General features: G+C 37.0%; 21 non-coding genes across 21 annotated transcripts; all 21 read left to right on the top strand.

Moving 5' to 3' along the window:
• Nucleotides 1-473: 473 nt before the first annotated feature.
• On the top strand, nucleotides 474-545 carry Trnap-ugg (transfer RNA proline (anticodon UGG)). The gene has a single exon. It is a non-coding gene; the product is annotated as a tRNA-Pro (tRNA).
• Nucleotides 546-898: 353 nt separating this feature from the next.
• Nucleotides 899-970, top strand: Trnap-agg (transfer RNA proline (anticodon AGG)). The gene has a single exon. It is a non-coding gene; the product is annotated as a tRNA-Pro (tRNA).
• A 685-nt stretch (nucleotides 971-1,655) lies between these two features.
• Trnam-cau (transfer RNA methionine (anticodon CAU)) lies at nucleotides 1,656-1,727 on the top strand. Its single transcript has one exon. It is a non-coding gene; the product is annotated as a tRNA-Met (tRNA).
• Nucleotides 1,728-2,545: 818 nt separating this feature from the next.
• On the top strand, nucleotides 2,546-2,617 carry Trnap-ugg (transfer RNA proline (anticodon UGG)). The gene has a single exon. It is a non-coding gene; the product is annotated as a tRNA-Pro (tRNA).
• Nucleotides 2,618-4,612: 1,995 nt separating this feature from the next.
• Trnap-ugg (transfer RNA proline (anticodon UGG)) lies at nucleotides 4,613-4,684 on the top strand. Its single transcript has one exon. It is a non-coding gene; the product is annotated as a tRNA-Pro (tRNA).
• A 353-nt stretch (nucleotides 4,685-5,037) lies between these two features.
• Nucleotides 5,038-5,109, top strand: Trnap-agg (transfer RNA proline (anticodon AGG)). Its single transcript has one exon. It is a non-coding gene; the product is annotated as a tRNA-Pro (tRNA).
• A 685-nt stretch (nucleotides 5,110-5,794) lies between these two features.
• Nucleotides 5,795-5,866, top strand: Trnam-cau (transfer RNA methionine (anticodon CAU)). The gene has a single exon. It is a non-coding gene; the product is annotated as a tRNA-Met (tRNA).
• Nucleotides 5,867-6,678: 812 nt separating this feature from the next.
• On the top strand, nucleotides 6,679-6,750 carry Trnap-ugg (transfer RNA proline (anticodon UGG)). Its single transcript has one exon. It is a non-coding gene; the product is annotated as a tRNA-Pro (tRNA).
• Nucleotides 6,751-7,103: 353 nt separating this feature from the next.
• Trnap-agg (transfer RNA proline (anticodon AGG)) lies at nucleotides 7,104-7,175 on the top strand. Its single transcript has one exon. It is a non-coding gene; the product is annotated as a tRNA-Pro (tRNA).
• A 685-nt stretch (nucleotides 7,176-7,860) lies between these two features.
• Trnam-cau (transfer RNA methionine (anticodon CAU)) lies at nucleotides 7,861-7,932 on the top strand. The gene has a single exon. It is a non-coding gene; the product is annotated as a tRNA-Met (tRNA).
• Nucleotides 7,933-8,744: 812 nt separating this feature from the next.
• Trnap-ugg (transfer RNA proline (anticodon UGG)) lies at nucleotides 8,745-8,816 on the top strand. The gene has a single exon. It is a non-coding gene; the product is annotated as a tRNA-Pro (tRNA).
• A 356-nt stretch (nucleotides 8,817-9,172) lies between these two features.
• On the top strand, nucleotides 9,173-9,244 carry Trnap-agg (transfer RNA proline (anticodon AGG)). The gene has a single exon. It is a non-coding gene; the product is annotated as a tRNA-Pro (tRNA).
• A 684-nt stretch (nucleotides 9,245-9,928) lies between these two features.
• Nucleotides 9,929-10,000, top strand: Trnam-cau (transfer RNA methionine (anticodon CAU)). Its single transcript has one exon. It is a non-coding gene; the product is annotated as a tRNA-Met (tRNA).
• Nucleotides 10,001-11,677: 1,677 nt separating this feature from the next.
• Nucleotides 11,678-11,749, top strand: Trnap-ugg (transfer RNA proline (anticodon UGG)). The gene has a single exon. It is a non-coding gene; the product is annotated as a tRNA-Pro (tRNA).
• A 485-nt stretch (nucleotides 11,750-12,234) lies between these two features.
• On the top strand, nucleotides 12,235-12,306 carry Trnap-agg (transfer RNA proline (anticodon AGG)). The gene has a single exon. It is a non-coding gene; the product is annotated as a tRNA-Pro (tRNA).
• A 684-nt stretch (nucleotides 12,307-12,990) lies between these two features.
• Trnam-cau (transfer RNA methionine (anticodon CAU)) lies at nucleotides 12,991-13,062 on the top strand. The gene has a single exon. It is a non-coding gene; the product is annotated as a tRNA-Met (tRNA).
• Nucleotides 13,063-13,880: 818 nt separating this feature from the next.
• Trnap-ugg (transfer RNA proline (anticodon UGG)) lies at nucleotides 13,881-13,952 on the top strand. Its single transcript has one exon. It is a non-coding gene; the product is annotated as a tRNA-Pro (tRNA).
• Nucleotides 13,953-14,967: 1,015 nt separating this feature from the next.
• Trnam-cau (transfer RNA methionine (anticodon CAU)) lies at nucleotides 14,968-15,039 on the top strand. Its single transcript has one exon. It is a non-coding gene; the product is annotated as a tRNA-Met (tRNA).
• Nucleotides 15,040-15,858: 819 nt separating this feature from the next.
• Nucleotides 15,859-15,930, top strand: Trnap-ugg (transfer RNA proline (anticodon UGG)). Its single transcript has one exon. It is a non-coding gene; the product is annotated as a tRNA-Pro (tRNA).
• A 353-nt stretch (nucleotides 15,931-16,283) lies between these two features.
• Nucleotides 16,284-16,355, top strand: Trnap-agg (transfer RNA proline (anticodon AGG)). The gene has a single exon. It is a non-coding gene; the product is annotated as a tRNA-Pro (tRNA).
• Nucleotides 16,356-17,040: 685 nt separating this feature from the next.
• On the top strand, nucleotides 17,041-17,112 carry Trnam-cau (transfer RNA methionine (anticodon CAU)). The gene has a single exon. It is a non-coding gene; the product is annotated as a tRNA-Met (tRNA).
• The last annotated feature ends 717 nt before the right edge of the window (nucleotides 17,113-17,829 follow it).

Raw genomic sequence — 17,829 nt, 5'->3', positions numbered from 1 at the left:
CGTTTAAAATAACAAGATTGTATATACGCACAGATAAGAGAAACAGAAAATGATCCTCTTTGAATATCAATATAAGACTATAGCCTTATAATAGACCTACACCACTCTTTAGATTCCTTACTTTAAAAAGAGGTAGTCGAAATGTATTATGCATTGAATTTTCTATCTATCGAATTAAGAGTGACACGATGTTTTAATTATGTAGATATACAAAGAAGACGTACACTAATACGTGTTTTAAATAAAGTGCATTTGCAGTGTCATCTCATTATACCTGTGTATTGATAAGTGACAGGTGAAAGCGACCCGTCAGCAAGTCATGAATATCGTTCATGCTTTAAGGTTCAATTAGTTTGGGTCTGAGAGGAATGTAAATGCAAGTTTTTAACGTCACGATTTAGCGAACGCGATTATTTTTTATCGCCAATTATTAACATCTTTCCTAATATAAGTAGATAAGGGAAAAATGTAACGGCTCGTTGGTCTAGGGGTATGATTCTCGCTTTGGGTGCGAGAGGTCCCGGGTTCAAATCCCGGACGAGCCCAAATATTTTTATTTCCACATTTTTTAAAATAACTACGCCTACAGAAGAAGGTTAAATAATCGAGAGTATTAGTGAGGGGGTAGGAGGAGATCTTCAGGTCGACCACTTTGCTTTAAACGCTTCAGGATCTCCTTGATTCCTTAGTCGATGCTAGTATTCTTGATATTTTGGCCTAGTTTGTAGCTCACCTCCTTTGGATCACAATTTAACCTTTCAAATACATTTTACTGCGGTGAGGACAGATTCGTACTGCAAAGAAAAAAAATGAAATGTGATTTAGAACAAGTGTCAGCTCAAAAATAGATTTAGATAAAAAGATGTTATTACAAACATGATTTGAGAACGATAATAACGGCTCGTTGGTCTAGGGGTATGATTCTCGCTTAGGGTGCGAGAGGTCCCGGGTTCAAATCCCGGACGAGCCCAACTATTTTTATGTCTACATTTTTATAATATTCAGATATCTATAGATAGATGTTGTTCATTGATCGAAAAAAAATTAAGGTGCGCGAAGGGCTGTAACGTCAGGCTCATTTACGTTGAAATGTGCTTGAGGAAAGCGGCAACAATTTAACAATAACAACTTCAATAAAGTGTTTTAACATTAAAGTCTGGAAACCAAGTTGACCTATTGAAATCATAGGGTGCGGTAAAATTTTGGCAGATATCCGCGCAATTTAGCCACACACCTGATCATGATGCGGGTAAAATTCGAGAGATATCGTCACGTGACATGTCGTCTTCGCACACTTCTCGCAATTTACCGCCTCGACATTTCTCTTTTCGATTCTCGCATTTTACAAAGACCCATTAAATTCAGATGAATCAATTCTTACCACATGTAGGCCAACAATGATCTATTTGATAGCTAATACATTTACTTTCACTTCTGTTCATTCAAATTAATGTGTCTTGTTTTTCATGCTGGTCATAAATAACAACACACCATTCACTCAACCGCAGTAGACAACCAGAAATGAAGACAGAAAACAGTGTTTTAAAAGCAGGCCCAAAAGGAATCAACAAAAATAACAATGAATATAGCAGTCAAGTAGATCTTGAAGCATATACGAGGCACTATATATTCTTATTACTGAAACATAGATCACAAGCAGAGTGGTGCAGTGGAAGCGTGCTGGGCCCATAACCCAGAGGTCCGTGGATCGAAACCACGCTCTGCTAAGTTATTTTGTTTTCTTTGCTAAGTTATTTTGTTTTCTTTACGTTTGACGTCACTAAAGGTAAATGGTCAAGGTTACAAGCTAGGTCTTTTAAAACACAAACGGTATTGATACTAGAAAGTCGTAGCCACTTTTTCTTACACTGAGTTTTTCACTCTTAGGTCAGTCGTAAAATAAAAGTTAAATATTTTAATGTTTATGTCAGATTTCATCCAGTTTAGACTCACGCGAAACGTTTGGAATAAATCGATGCGGTAGAAGTGATTGAAATTTCGCTCGCCAGTTCCGACCAAACGCAGACGAAGCAAAAACAACACAGAAAGTTAAATAAAAGCTTGGAAAAAAAACGTTTAAAATAACAAGATTGTATATACGCACAGATAAGAGAAACAGAAAATGATCCTCTTTGAATATCAATATAAGTCTATAGCCTTATAATAGACCTACACCACTCTTTAGATTCCTTACTTAAAAAGAGGTAGTCGAAATGTATTATGCATTGAATTTTCTATCTGTCGAATTAAGAGTGACACGATGTTTTAATTATGTAGATATACCAAGAAGACGTACACTAATACGTGTTTTAAATAAAGTGCATTTGCAGTGTCATCTCATTATACCTGTGTATTGATAAGTGACAGGTGAAAGCGACCCGTCAGCAAGTCATGAATATCGTTCATGCTTTAAGGTTCAATTAGTTTGGGTCTGAGAGGAATGTAAATGCAAGTTTTTAACGTCACGATTTAGCGAACTCGATTATTTTTTATCGCCAATTATTAACATCTTTCCTAATATAAGTAGATAAGGGAAAAATGTAACGGCTCGTTGGTCTAGGGGTATGATTCTCGCTTTGGGTGCGAGAGGTCCCGGGTTCAAATCCCGGACGAGCCCAAATATTTTTATTTCCACATTTTTTAAAATAACTACGCCTACAGAAGAAGGTTAAATAATCGAGAGTATTTTAGTGAGGGGGTAGGAGGAGATCTTCAGGTCGACCACTTTGCTTTAAACGCTTCAGGATCTCCTTGATTCCTTAGTCGATGCTAGTATTCTTGATATTTCGGCCTAGTTTGTAGCTCACCTCCTTTGGATCACAATTAAACCTTTCAATACATTTTACTGCGGTGAGGACACATTCGTACTGCAAAGAAAAAAAATGAAATGTGATTTAGAACAAGTGTCAGCTCAAAAATAGATTTAGATAAAAAGATGTTATTACAAACATGATTTGAGAACTATAATAACTTGTTGGTCTAGGGGTATGATTCTCGCTTAGGGTGCGAGAGGTCCCGGGTTCAAATCCCGGACGAGCCCAACTATTTTTATGTCTACATTTTTATAGTATTCAGATATCTATAGATAGATGTTGTTCATTGATCGAAAAAAAATTAAGGTGCGTGAAGGGCTGTAACGTCAGGCTCATTTACGTTGAAATGTGCTTGAGGAAAGCGGCAACAATTTAACAATAACAACTTCAATAAAGTGTTTTAACATTAAAGTCTGGAAACCAAGTTGACCTATTGAAATCATAGGGTGCGGTAAAATTTTGGCAGATATCCGCGCAATTTAGCCACACACCTGATCATGATGCGGGTAAAATTCGAGAGATATCGTCACGTGACATGTCGTCTTCGCACACTTCTCGCAATTTACCGCCTCGACATTTCGCTTTTCGATTCTCGCATTTTACAAAGACCCATTAAATTCAGATGAATCAATTCTTACCACATGTAGGCCAACAATGATCTATTTGATAGCTAATACATTTACTTTCACTTCTGTTCATTCAAATTAATGTGTCTTGTTTTTCATGCTGGTCATAAATAACAACACACCATTCACTCAACCGCAGTAGACAACCAGAAATGAAGACAGAAAACAGTGTTTTAAAAGCAGGCCCAAAAGGAATCAACAAAAATAACAATGAATATAGCAGTCAAGTAGATCTTGAAGCATATACGAGGCACTATATATTCTTATTACTGAAACATAGATCACAAGCAGAGTGGCGCAGTGGAAGCGTGCTGGGCCCATAACCCAGAGGTCCGTGGATCGAAACCACGCTGTTAAGTTATTTTGTTTTCTTTGCTAAGTTATTTTGTTTTCTTTACGTTTGACGTCACTGAAGGTAAATGGTCAAGGTTACAAGCTAGGTCTTTTAAAACACAAACGGTATTGATACTAGAAAGTCGTAGCCATTTTTTCTTACACTGAGTTTTTCACTCTTAGGTCAGTCGTAAAATAAAAGTTAAATATTTTAATGTTTATGTCAGATTTCATCCAGTTTAGACTCACGCGAAACGTTCGGAATAAATCGATGCGGTAGAAGTGATTGAAATTTCGCTCGCCAGTTCCGACCAAACACAGACGAAGCAAAAACAACACAGAAAGTTAAATAAAAGCTTGGAAAAAAACGTTTAAAATAACAAGATTGTATATACGCACAGATAAGAGAAACAGAAAATGATCCTCTTTGAATATCAATATAAGACTATAGCCTTATAATAGACCTACAACACTCTTTAGATTCCTTACTTAAAAAAGAGGTAGTCGAAATGTATTATGCATTGAATTTTCTATCTATCGAATTAAGAGTGACACGATGTTTTAATTATGTAGATATACAAAGAAGACGTACACTAATACGTGTTTTAAATAAAGTGCATTTGCAGTGTCATCTCATTATACCTGTGTATTGATAAGTGACAGGTGAAAACGACCCGTCAGCAAGTCATGAATATTGTTCATGCTTTAAGGTTCAATTAGTTTGGGTCTGAGAGGAATGTAAATGCAAGTTTTTAACGTCACGATTTAGCGAACTCGATTATTTTTTATCGCCAATTATTAACATCTTTCCTAATATAAGTAGATAAGGGAAAATGTAACGGCTCGTTGGTCTAGGGGTATGATTCTCGCTTTGGGTGCGAGAGGTCCCGGGTTCAAATCCCGGACGAGCCCAAATATTTTTATTTCCACATTTTTTTAAATAACTACGCCTACAGAAGAAGGTTAAATAATCGAGACTATTAGTGAGGGGGTAGGAGGAGATCTTCAGGTCGACCACTTTGCTTTAAACGCTTCAGGATCTCCTTGATTCCTTAGTCGATGCTAGTATTCTTGATATTTTGGCCTAGTTTGTAGCTCACCTCCTTTGGATCACAATTTAACCTTTCAAATACATTTTACTGCGGTGAGGACAGATTCGTACTGCAAAGAAAAAAAATGAAATGTGATTTAGAACAAGTGTCAGCTCAAAAATAGATTTAGATAAAAAGATGTTATTACAAACATGATTTGAGAACGATATTAACGGCTCGTTGGTCTAGGGGTATGATTCTCGCTTAGGGTGGGAGAGGTCCCGGGTTCAAATCCCGGACGAGCCCAACTATTTTTATGTCTACATTTTTATAGTATTCAGATGTCTATAGATAGATGTTGTTCATTGATCGAAAAACAATTAAGGTGCGTGAAGGGCTGTAACGTCAGGCTCATTTACGTTGAAATGTGCTTGAGGAAAGCGGCAACAATTTAACAATAACAACTTCAATAAAGTGTTTTAACATTAAAGTCTGGAAACCAAGTTGACCTATTGAAATCATAGGGTGCGGTAAAATTTTGGCAGATATCCGCGCAATTTAGCCACACACCTGATCGTGATGCGGGTAAAATTCGAGAGATATCGTCACGTGACATGTCGTCTTCGCACACTTCTCGCAATTTACCGCCTCGACATTTCGCGTTTCGATTCTCGCATTTTACAAAGACCCATTAAATTCAGATGAATCAATTCTTACCACATGTAGGCCAACAATGATCTATTTGATAGCTAATACATTTACTTTCACTTCTGTTCATTCAAATTAATGTGTCTTTTTTTTCATGCTGGTCATAAATAACAACACACCATTCACTCAACCGCAGTAGACAACCAGAAATGAAGACAGAAAACAGTGTTTTAAAAGCAGGCCCAAAAGGAATCAACAAAAATAACAATGAATATAGCAGTCAAGTAGATCTTGAAGCATATACGAGGCACTATATATTCTTATTACTGAAACATAGATCACAAGCAGAGTGGCGCAGTGGAAGCGTGCTGGGCCCATAACCCAGAGGTCCGTGGATCGAAACCACGCTCTGCTAAGTTATTTTGTTTTCTTTGCTAAGTTATTTTGTTTTCTTTACGTTTGACGTCACTGAAGGTAAATGGTCAAGGTTACAAGCTAGGTCTTTTAAAACACAAACGGTATTGATACTAGAAAGTCGTAGCCACTTTTTCTTACACTGAGACTCTTAGGTCAGTCGTAAAATAAAAGTTAAATATTTTAATGTTTATGTCAGATTTCATCCAGTTTAGACTCACGCGAAACGTTCGGAATAAATCGATGCGGTAGAAGTGATTGAAATTTCGCTCGCCAGTTCCGACCAAACACAGACGAAGCACAAACAACACAGAAAGTTAAATAAAAGCTTGGAAAAAAACGTTTAAAATAACAAGATTGTATATACGCACAGATAAGAGAAACAGAAAATGATCCTCTTTGAATATCAATATAAGACTATAGCCTTATAATAGACCTACACCACTCTTTAGATTCCTTACTTTAAAAAGAGGTAGTCGAAATGTATTATGCATTGAATTTTCTATCTATCGAATTAAGAGTGACACGATGTTTTAATTATGTAGATATACAAAGAAGACGTACACTAATACGTGTTTTAAATAAAGTGCATTTGCAGTGTCATCTCATTATACCTGTGTATTGATAAGTGACAGGTGAAAGCGACCCGTCAGCAAGTCATGAATATCGTTCATGCTTTAAGGTTCAATTAGTTTGGGTCTGAGAGGAATGTAAATGCAAGTTTTTAACGTCACGATTTAGCGAACGCGATTATTTTTTATCGCCAATTATTAACATCTTTCCTAATATAAGTAGATAAGGGAAAAATGTAACGGCTCGTTGGTCTAGGGGTATGATTCTCGCTTTGGGTGCGAGAGGTCCCGGGTTCAAATCCCGGACGAGCCCAAATATTTTTATTTCCACATTTTTTAAAATAACTACGCCTACAGAAGAAGGTTAAATAATCGAGAGTATTAGTGAGGGGGTAGGAGGAGATCTTCAGGTCGACCACTTTGCTTTAAACGCTTCAGGATCTCCTTGATTCCTTAGTCGATGCTAGTATTCTTGATATTTCGGCCCAGTTTGTAGCTCACCTCCTTTGGATCACAATTTAACCTTTCAATACATTTTACTGCGGTGAGGACACATTCGTACTGCAAAGAAAAAAAAATGAAATGTGATTTAGAACAAGTGTCAGCTCAAAAATAGATTTAGATAAAAAGATGTTATTACAAACATGATTTGAGAACGATAATAACGGCTCGTTGGTCTAGGGGTATGATTCTCGCTTAGGGTGCGAGAGGTCCCGGGTTCAAATCCCGGACGAGCCCAACTATTTTTATGTCTACATTTTTATAGTATTCAGATATCTATAGATAGATGTTGTTCATTGATCGAAAAAAAATTAAGGTGCGCGAAGGGCTGTAACGTCAGGCTCATTTACGTTGAAATGTGCTTGAGGAAAGCGGCAACAATTTAACAATAACAACTTCAATAAAGTGTTTTAACATTAAAGTCTGGAAACCAAGTTGACCTATTGAAATCATAGGGTGCGGTAAAATTTTGGCAGATATCCGCGCAATTTAGCCACACACCTGATCGTGATGCGGGTAAAATTCGAGAGATATCGTCACGTGACATGTCGTCTTCGCACACTTCTCGCAATTTACCGCCTCGACATTTCGCGTTTCGATTCTCGCATTTTACAAAGACCCATTAAATTCAGATGAATCAATTCTTACCACATGTAGGCCAACAATGATCTATTTGATAGCTAATACATTTACTTTCACTTCTGTTCATTCAAATTAATGTGTCTTGTTTTTCATGCTGGTCATAAATAACAACACACCATTCACTCAACCGCAGTAGACAACCAGAAATGAAGACAGAAAACAGTGTTTTAAAAGCAGGCCCAAAAGGAATCAACAAAAATAACAATGAATATAGCAGTCAAGTAGATCTTGAAGCATATACGAGGCACTATATATTCTTATTACTGAAACATAGATCACAAGCAGAGTGGCGCAGTGGAAGCGTGCTGGGCCCATAACCCAGAGGTCCGTGGATCGAAACCACGCTCTGCTAAGTTATTTTGTTTTCTTTGCTAAGTTATTTTGTTTTCTTTACGTTTGACGTCACTGAAGGTAAATGGTCAAGGTTACAAGCTAGGTCTTTTAAAACACAAACGGTATTGATACTAGAAAGTCGTAGCCACTTTTTCTTACACTGAGACTCTTAGGTCAGTCGTAAAATAAAAGTTAAATATTTTAATGTTTATGTCAGATTTCATCCAGTTTAGACTCACGCGAAACGTTCGGAATAAATCGATGCGGTAGAAGTGATTGAAATTTCGCTCGCCAGTTCCGACCAAACACAGACGAAGCAAAAACAACACAGAAAGTTAAATAAAAGCTTGGAAAAAAACGTTTAAAATAACAAGATTGTATATACGCACAGATAAGAGAAACAGAAAATGATCCTCTTTGAATATCAATATAAGACTATAGCCTTATAATAGACCTACACCACTCTTTAGATTCCTTACTTAAAAAAGAGGTAGTCGAAATGTATTATGCATTGAATTTTCTATCTATCGAATTAAGAGTGACACGATGTTTTAATTATGTAGATATACAAAGAAGACGTACACTAATACGTGTTTTAAATAAAGTGCATTTGCAGTGTCATCTCATTATACCTGTGTATTGATAAGTGACAGGTGAAAACGACCCGTCAGCAAGTCATGAATATTGTTCATGCTTTAAGGTTCAATTAGTTTGGGTCTGAGAGGAATGTAATTGCAAGTTTTTAACGTCACGATTTAGCGAACGCGATTATTTTTTATCGCCAATTATTAACATCTTTCCTAATATAAGTAGATAAGGGAAAAATGTAACGGCTCGTTGGTCTAGGGGTATGATTCTCGCTTTGGGTGCGAGAGGTCCCGGGTTCAAATCCCGGACGAGCCCAAATATTTTTATTTCCACATTTTTTAAAATAACTACGCCTACAGAAGAAGGTTAAATAATCGAGAGTATTTTAGTGAGGGGGTAGGAGGAGATCTTCAGGTCGACCACTTTGCTTTAAACGCTTCAGGATCTCCTTGATTCCTTAGTCGATGCTAGTGTTCTTGATATTTTGGCCTAGTTTGTAGCTCACCTCCTTTGGATCACAATTTAACCTTTCAAATACATTTTACTGCGGTGAGGACAGATTCGTACTGCAAAGAAAAAAAAATGAAATGTGATTTAGAACAAGTGTCAGCTCAAAAATAGATTTAGATAAAAAGATGTTATTACAAACATGATTTGAGAACGATAATAACGGCTCGTTGGTCTAGGGGTATGATTCTCGCTTAGGGTGCGAGAGGTCCCGGGTTCAAATCCCGGACGAGCCCAACTATTTTTATGTCTACATTTTATAGTATTCAGATATCTATAGATAGATGTTGTTCATTGATCGAAAAAAAATTAAGGTGCGTGAAGGGCTGTAACGTCAGGCTCATTTACGTTGAAATGTGCTTGAGGAAAGCGGCAACAATTTAACAATAACAACTTCAATAAAGTGTTTTAACATTAAAGTCTGGAAACCAAGTTGACCTATTGAAATCATAGGGTGCGGTAAAATTTTGGCAGATATCCGCGCAATTTAGCCACACACCTGATCGTGATGCGGGTAAAATTCGAGAGATATCGTCACGTGACATGTCGTCTTCGCACACTTCTCGCAATTTACCGCCTCGAAATTTCGCGTTTCGATTCTCGCATTTTACAAAGACCCATTAAATTCAGATGAATCAATTCTTACCACATGTAGGCCAACAATGATCTATTTGATAGCTAATGCATTTACTTTCACTTCTGTTCATTCAAATTAATGTGTCTTTTTTTTCATGCTGGTCATAAATAACAACACACCATTCACTCAACCGCAGTAGACAACCAGAAATGAAGACAGAAAACAGTGTTTTAAAAGCAGGCCCAAAAGGAATCAACAAAAATAACAATGAATATAGCAGTCAAGTAGATCTTGAAGCATATACGAGGCACTATATATTCTTATTACTGAAACATAGATCACAAGCAGAGTGGCGCAGTGGAAGCGTGCTGGGCCCATAACCCAGAGGTCCGTGGATCGAAACCACGCTCTGCTAAGTTATTTTGTTTTCTTTGCTAAGTTATTTTGTTTTCTTTACGTTTGACGTCACTGAAGGTAAATGGTCAAGGTTACAAGCTAGGTCTTTTAAAACACAAACGGTATTGATACTAGAAAGTCGTAGCCACTTTTTCTTACACTGAGTTTTTCACTCTTAGGTCAGTCGTAAAATAAAAGTTAAATATTTTAATGTTTATGTCAGATTTCATCCAGTTTAGACTCACGCGAAACGTTCGGAATAAATCGATGCGGTAGAAGTGATTGAAATTTCGCTCGCCAGTTCCGACCAAACACAGACGAAGCAAAAACAACACAGAAAGTTAAATAAAAGCTTGGAAAAAAACGTTTAAAATAACAAGATTGTATATACGCACAGATAAGAGAAACAGAAAATGATCCTCTTTGAATATCAATATAAGACTATAGCCTTATAATAGACCTACAACACTCTTTAGATTCCTTACTTAAAAAAGAGGTAGTCGAAATGTATTATGCATTGAATTTTCTATCTATCGAATTAAGAGTGACACGATGTTTTAATTATGTAGATATACAAAGAAGGCGTACACTAATACGTGTCTTAAATAAAGTGCATTTGTAGTGTCATCTCATTATACCTGTGTATTGATAAGTGACAGGTGAAAGCGACCCGTCAGCAAGTCATGAATATCGTTCATGCTTTAAGGTTCAATTAGTTTGGGTCTGAGAGGAATGTAAATGCAAGTTTTTAACGTCACGATTTAGCGAACTCGATTATTTTTTATCGCCAATTATTAACATCTTTCCTAATATAAGTATGTTATGTCCGACCTCCGACAGCCGCGGAGGAAGCGGACGCCCCAGGTTCGTTTGGTATGGTACCGATAGAAGACGTTGTAACGGAATCTCAACAACTTGCCGTGAGCTCGTTAATTCAGTCTAGGGGTAAATCACGACAAATCAAAGAGACTCACCCGCCTTAAACTATGAATACCTTTTTAATTTATGTACAAGAAAATGACACTAGGTAAGATCAAAATGTACAGATTCTCAGTGTAATATAAATAAACTCAACTCCAACTTACAGTTTGAGAAAAATCACAATATCACAGCTGTGATAAATCATTAATACACACAACTGAACTGGCCTCATAATAATTACAACAAAAGACCAAGGAGAGACAATTTGCCTCTACAACAATAGAAATCCTTATACAGGTTAAACTATCACCGATAGTCAAAAAGGTGTAATAATACACCAGAACACAAATTCAGTAAACTACAACTAGTCACATAATTCCTTATACAAAAGGTGAAATCATGTCACAAAATAACAATACTGCAAAATGGCGTACCTAACCACAGGCACACCTCTCCTGGTCCCTAGGTCAATCTGGCGGCCTCTGGACTTGAGAATCCCGTGATTAAATACAACTCAGAGTAAGGGGAAATAACTCAAAAGTCTTACGACTATTGGTTGAGGGTCAGTCAAGGATCCTCACGGTCGCAAGTCCATTGGTTGAGGTTCTGCCAGGGATTAAACTTACAATCACACGATGTGATAGCGTTCAGTTGACCGGGTTGTACCAGTGAACTGACAATTCTCCCAAGGACAAATACGCAACTCAGGAGATTAAATATACATAAAGCAAAACAGACCTAAGTAGGTCACAAGTAGATAAGGGAAAAATGTAACGGCTCGTTGGTCTAGGGGTATGATTCTCGCTTTGGGTGCGAGAGGTCCCGGGTTCAAATCCCGGACGAGCCCAAATATTTTTATTTCCACATTTTTTTAAATAACTACGCCTACAGAAGAAGGTTAAATAATCGAGAGTATTTTAGTGAGGGGGTAGGAGGAGATCTTCAGGTCGACCACTTTGCTTTAAACGCTTCAGGATCTCCTTGATTCCTTAGTCGATGCTAGTATTCTTGATATTTCGGCCTAGTTTGTAGCTCACCTCCTTTGGATCACAATTAAACCTTTCAAATACATTTTACTGCGGTGAGGACACATTCGTACTGCAAAGAAAAAAAATGAAATGTGATTTAGAACAAGTGTCAGCTCAAAAATAGATTTAGATAAAAAGATGTTATTACAAACATGATTTGAGAACGATAATAACGGCTCGTTGGTGAGGACACATTCGTACTGCAAAGAAAAAAAATGAAATGTGATTTAGAACAAGTGTCAGCTCAAAAATAGATTTAGATAAAAAGATGTTATTACAAACATGATTTGAGAACTATAATAACGGCTCGTTGGTCTAGGGGTATGATTCTCGCTTAGGGTGCGAGAGGTCCCGGGTTCAAATCCCGGACGAGCCCAACTATTTTTATGTCTACATTTTATAGTATTCAGATATCTATAGATAGATGTTGTTCATTGATCGAAAAAAAATTAAGGTGCGTGAAGGGCTGTAACGTCAGGCTCATTTACGTTGAAATGTGCTTGAGGAAAGCGGCAACAATTTAACAATAACAACTTCAATAAAGTGTTTTAACATTAAAGTCTGGAAACCAAGTTGACCTATTGAAATCATAGGGTGCGGTAAAATTTTGGCAGATATCCGCGCAATTTAGCCACACACCTGATCATGATGCGGGTAAAATTCGAGAGATATCGTCACGTGACATGTCGTCTTCGCACACTTCTCGCAATTTACCGCCTCGACATTTCGCGTTTCGATTCTCGCATTTTACAAAGACCCATTAAATTCAGATGAATCAATTCTTACCACATGTAGGCCAACAATGATCTATTTGATAGCTAATACATTTACTTTCACTTCTGTTCATTCAAATTAATGTGTCTTTTTTTTCATGCTGGTCATAAATAACAACACACCATTCACTCAACCGCAGTAGACAACCAGAAATGAAGACAGAAAACAGTGTTTTAAAAGCAGGCCCAAAAGGAATCAACAAAAATAACAATGAATATAGCAGTCAAGTAGATCTTGAAGCATATACGAGGCACTATATATTCTTATTACTGAAACATAGATCACAAGCAGAGTGGCGCAGTGGAAGCGTGCTGGGCCCATAACCCAGAGGTCCGTGGATCGAAACCACGCTCTGCTAAGTTATTTTGTTTTCTTTGCTAAGTTATTTTGTTTTCTTTACGTTTGACGTCACTGAAGGTAAATGGTCAAGGTTACAAGCTAGGTCTTTTAAAACACAAACGGTATTGATACTAGAAAGTCGTAGCCACTTTTTCTTACACTGAGTTTTTCACTCTTAGGTCAGTCGTAAAATAAAAGTTAAATATTTTAATGTTTATGTCAGATTTCATCCAGTTTAGACTCACGCGAAACGTTCGGAATAAATCGATGCGGTAGAAGTGATTGAAATTTCGCTCGCCAGTTCCGACCAAACACAGACGAAGCAAAAACAACACAGAAAGTTAAATAAAAGCTTGGAAAAAAAAGTTTAAAATAACAAGATTGTATATACGCACAGATAAGAGAAACAGAAAATGATCCTCTTTGAATATCAATATAAGACTATAGCCTTATAATAGACCTATACCACTCTTTAGATTCCTTACTTAAAAAAGAGGTAGTCGAAATGTATTATGCATTGAATTTTCTATCTATCGAATTAAGAGTGACACGATGTTTTAATTATGTAGATATACAAAGAAGACGTACACTAATACGTGTTTTAAATAAAGTGCATTTGCAGTGTCATCTCATTATACCTGTGTATTGATAAGTGACAGGTGAAAGCGACCCGTCAGCAAGTCATGAATATCGTTCATGCTTTAAGGTTCAATTAGTTTGGGTCTGAGAGGAATGTAAATGCAAGTTTTTAACGTCACGATTTAGCGAACGCGATTATTTTTTATCGCCAATTATTAACATCTTTCCTAATATAAGTAGATAAGGGAAAAATGTAACGGCTCGTTGGTCTAGGGGTATGATTCTCGCTTTGGGTGCGAGAGGTCCCGGGTTCAAATCCCGGACGAGCCCAAATATTTTTATTTCCACATTTTTTTAAATAACTACGCCTACAGAAGAAGGTTAAATAATCGAGAGTATTAGTGAGGGGGTAGGAGGAGATCTTCAGGTCGACCACTTTGCTTTAAACGCTTCAGGATCTCCTTGATTCCTTAGTCGATGCTAGTGTTCTTGATATTTCGGCCCAGTTTGTAGCTCACCTCCTTTTGATCACAATTTAACCTTTCAATACATTTTACTGCGGTGAGGACACATTCGTACTGCAAAGAAAAAAAATGAAATGTGATTTAGAACAAGTGTCAGCTCAAAAATAGATTTAGATAAAAAGATGTTATTACAAACATGATTTGAGAACGATAATTTTTTATAGTATTCAGATATCTATAGATAGATGTTGTTCATTGATCGAAAAAAAATTAAGGTGCGCGAAGGGCTGTAACGTCAGGCTCATTTACGTTGAAATGTGCTTGAGGAAAGCGGCAACAATTTAACAATAATAACTTCAATAAAGTGTTTTAACATTAAAGTCTGGAAACCAAGTTGACCTATTGAAATCATAGGGTGCGGTAAAATTTTGGCAGATATCCGCGCAATTTAGCCACACACCTGATCGTGATGCGGGTAAAATTCGAGAGATATCGTCACGTGACATGTCGTCTTCGCACACTTCTCGCAATTTACCGCCTCGACATTTCGCGTTTCGATTCTCGCATTTTACAAAGACCCATTAAATTCAGATGAATCAATTCTTACCACATGTAGGCCAACAATGATCTATTTGATAGCTAATACATTTACTTTCACTTCTGTTCATTCAAATTAATGTGTCTTTTTTTTCATGCTGGTCATAAATAACAACACACCATTCACTCAACCGCAGTAGACAACCAGAAATGAAGACAGAAAACAGTGTTTTAAAAGCAGGCCCAAAAGGAATCAACAAAAATAACAATGAATATAGCAGTCAAGTAGATCTTGAAGCATATACGAGGCACTATATATTCTTATTACTGAAACATAGATCACAAGCAGAGTGGCGCAGTGGAAGCGTGCTGGGCCCATAACCCAGAGGTCCGTGGATCGAAACCACGCTCTGCTAAGTTATTTTGTTTTCTTTGCTAAGTTATTTTGTTTTCTTTACGTTTGACGTCACTGAAGGTAAATGGTCAAGGTTACAAGCTAGGTCTTTTAAAACACAAACGGTATTGATACTAGAAAGTCGTAGCCACTTTTTCTTACACTGAGTTTTTCACTCTTAGGTCAGTCGTAAAATAAAAGTTAAATATTTTAATGTTTATGTCAGATTTCATCCAGTTTAGACTCACGCGAAACGTTCGGAATAAATCGATGCGGTAGAAGTGATTGAAATTTCGCTCGCCAGTTCCGACCAAACACAGACGAAGCACAAACAACACAGAAAGTTAAATAAAAGCTTGGAAAAAAACGTTTAAAATAACAAGATTGTATATACGCACAGATAAGAGAAACAGAAAATGATCCTCTTTGAATATCAATATAAGACTATAGCCTTATAATAGACCTACACCACTCTTTAGATTCCTTACTTTAAAAAGAGGTAGTCGAAATGTATTATGCATTGAATTTTCTATCTATCGAATTAAGAGTGACACGATGTTTTAATTATGTAGATATACAAAGAAGACGTACACTAATACGTGTTTTAAATAAAGTGCATTTGCAGTGTCATCTCATTATACCTGTGTATTGATAAGTGACAGGTGAAAGCGACCCGTCAGCAAGTCATGAATATCGTTCATGCTTTAAGGTTCAATTAGTTTGGGTCTGAGAGGAATGTAAATGCAAGTTTTTAACGTCACGATTTAGCGAACGCGATTATTTTTTATCGCCAATTATTAACATCTTTCCTAATATAAGTAGATAAGGGAAAAAATGTAACGGCTCGTTGGTCTAGGGGTATGATTCTCGCTTTGGGTGCGAGAGGTCCCGGGTTCAAATCCCGGACGAGCCCAAATATTTTTATTTCCACATTTTTTTAAATAACTACGCCTACAGAAGAAGGTTAAATAATCGAGAGTATTAGTGAGGGGGTAGGAGGAGATCTTCAGGTCGACCACTTTGCTTTAAACGCTTCAGGATCTCCTTGATTCCTTAGTCGATGCTAGTATTCTTGATATTTCGGCCCAGTTTGTAGCTCACCTCCTTTGGATCACAATTTAACCTTTCAATACATTTTACTGCGGTGAGGACACATTCGTACTGCAAAGAAAAAAAAATGAAATGTGATTTAGAACAAGTGTCAGCTCAAAAATAGATTTAGATAAAAAGATGTTATTACAAACATGATTTGAGAACGATAATAACGGCTCGTTGGTCTAGGGGTATGATTCTCGCTTAGGGTGCGAGAGGTCCCGGGTTCAAATCCCGGACGAGCCCAACTATTTTTATGTCTACATTTTTATAGTATTCAGATATCTATAGATAGATGTTGTTCATTGATCGAAAAAAAATTAAGGTGCGCGAAGGGCTGTAACGTCAGGCTCATTTACGTTGAAATGTGCTTGAGGAAAGCGGCAACAATTTAACAATAACAACTTCAATAAAGTGTTTTAACATTAAAGTCTGGAAACCAAGTTGACCTATTGAAATCATAGGGTGCGGTAAAATTTTGGCAGATATCCGCGCAATTTAGCCACACACCTGATCGTGATGCGGGTAAAATTCGAGAGATATCGTCACGTGACATGTCGTCTTCGCACACTTCTCGCAATTTACCGCCTCGACATTTCGCGTTTCGATTCTCGCATTTTACAAAGACCCATTAAATTCAGATGAATCAATTCTTACCACATGTAGGCCAACAATGATCTATTTGATAGCTAATACATTTACTTTCACTTCTGTTCATTCAAATTAATGTGTCTTGTTTTTCATGCTGGTCATAAATAACAACACACCATTCACTCAACCGCAGTAGACAACCAGAAATGAAGACAGAAAACAGTGTTTTAAAAGCAGGCCCAAAAGGAATCAACAAAAATAACAATGAATATAGCAGTCAAGTAGATCTTGAAGCATATACGAGGCACTATATATTCTTATTACTGAAACATAGATCACAAGCAGAGTGGCGCAGTGGAAGCGTGCTGGGCCCATAACCCAGAGGTCCGTGGATCGAAACCACGCTCTGCTAAGTTATTTTGTTTTCTTTGCTAAGTTATTTTGTTTTCTTTACGTTTGACGTCACTGAAGGTAAATGGTCAAGGTTACAAGCTAGGTCTTTTAAAACACAAACGGTATTGATACTAGAAAGTCGTAGCCACTTTTTCTTACACTGAGTTTTTCACTCTTAGGTCAGTCGTAAAATAAAAGTTAAATATTTTAATGTTTATGTCAGATTTCATCCAGTTTAGACTCACGCGAAACGTTCGGAATAAATCGATGCGGTAGAAGTGATTGAAATTTCGCTCGCCAGTTCCGACCAAACACAGACGAAGCACAAACAACACAGAAAGTTAAATAAAAGCTTGGAAAAAAACGTTTAAAATAACAAGATTGTATATACGCACAGATAAGAGAAACAGAAAATGATCCTCTTTGAATATCAATATAAGACTATAGCCTTATAATAGACCTACACCACTCTTTAGATTCCTTACTTAAAAAAGAGGTAGTCGAAATGTATTATGCATTGAATTTTCTATCTATCGAATTAAGAGTGACACGATGTTTTAATTATGTAGATATACAAAGAAGACGTACACTAATACGTGCTTTAAATAAAGTGCATTTGCAGTGTCATCTCATTATACCTGTGTATTGATAAGTGACAGGTGAAAGCGACCCGTCAGCAAGTCATGAATATTGTTCATGCTTTAAGGTTCAATTAGTTTGGGTCTGAGAGGAATGT

This window comes from Physella acuta, unplaced genomic scaffold (genome assembly GCF_028476545.2).
Source record: "Physella acuta isolate Inbredline_101_S28 unplaced genomic scaffold, ASM2847654v3 ptg001145l, whole genome shotgun sequence".
NCBI classification, from domain to species: domain Eukaryota; kingdom Metazoa; phylum Mollusca; class Gastropoda; family Physidae; genus Physella; species Physella acuta.
This window is presented reverse-complemented; position numbering and strand designations above follow the sequence as displayed.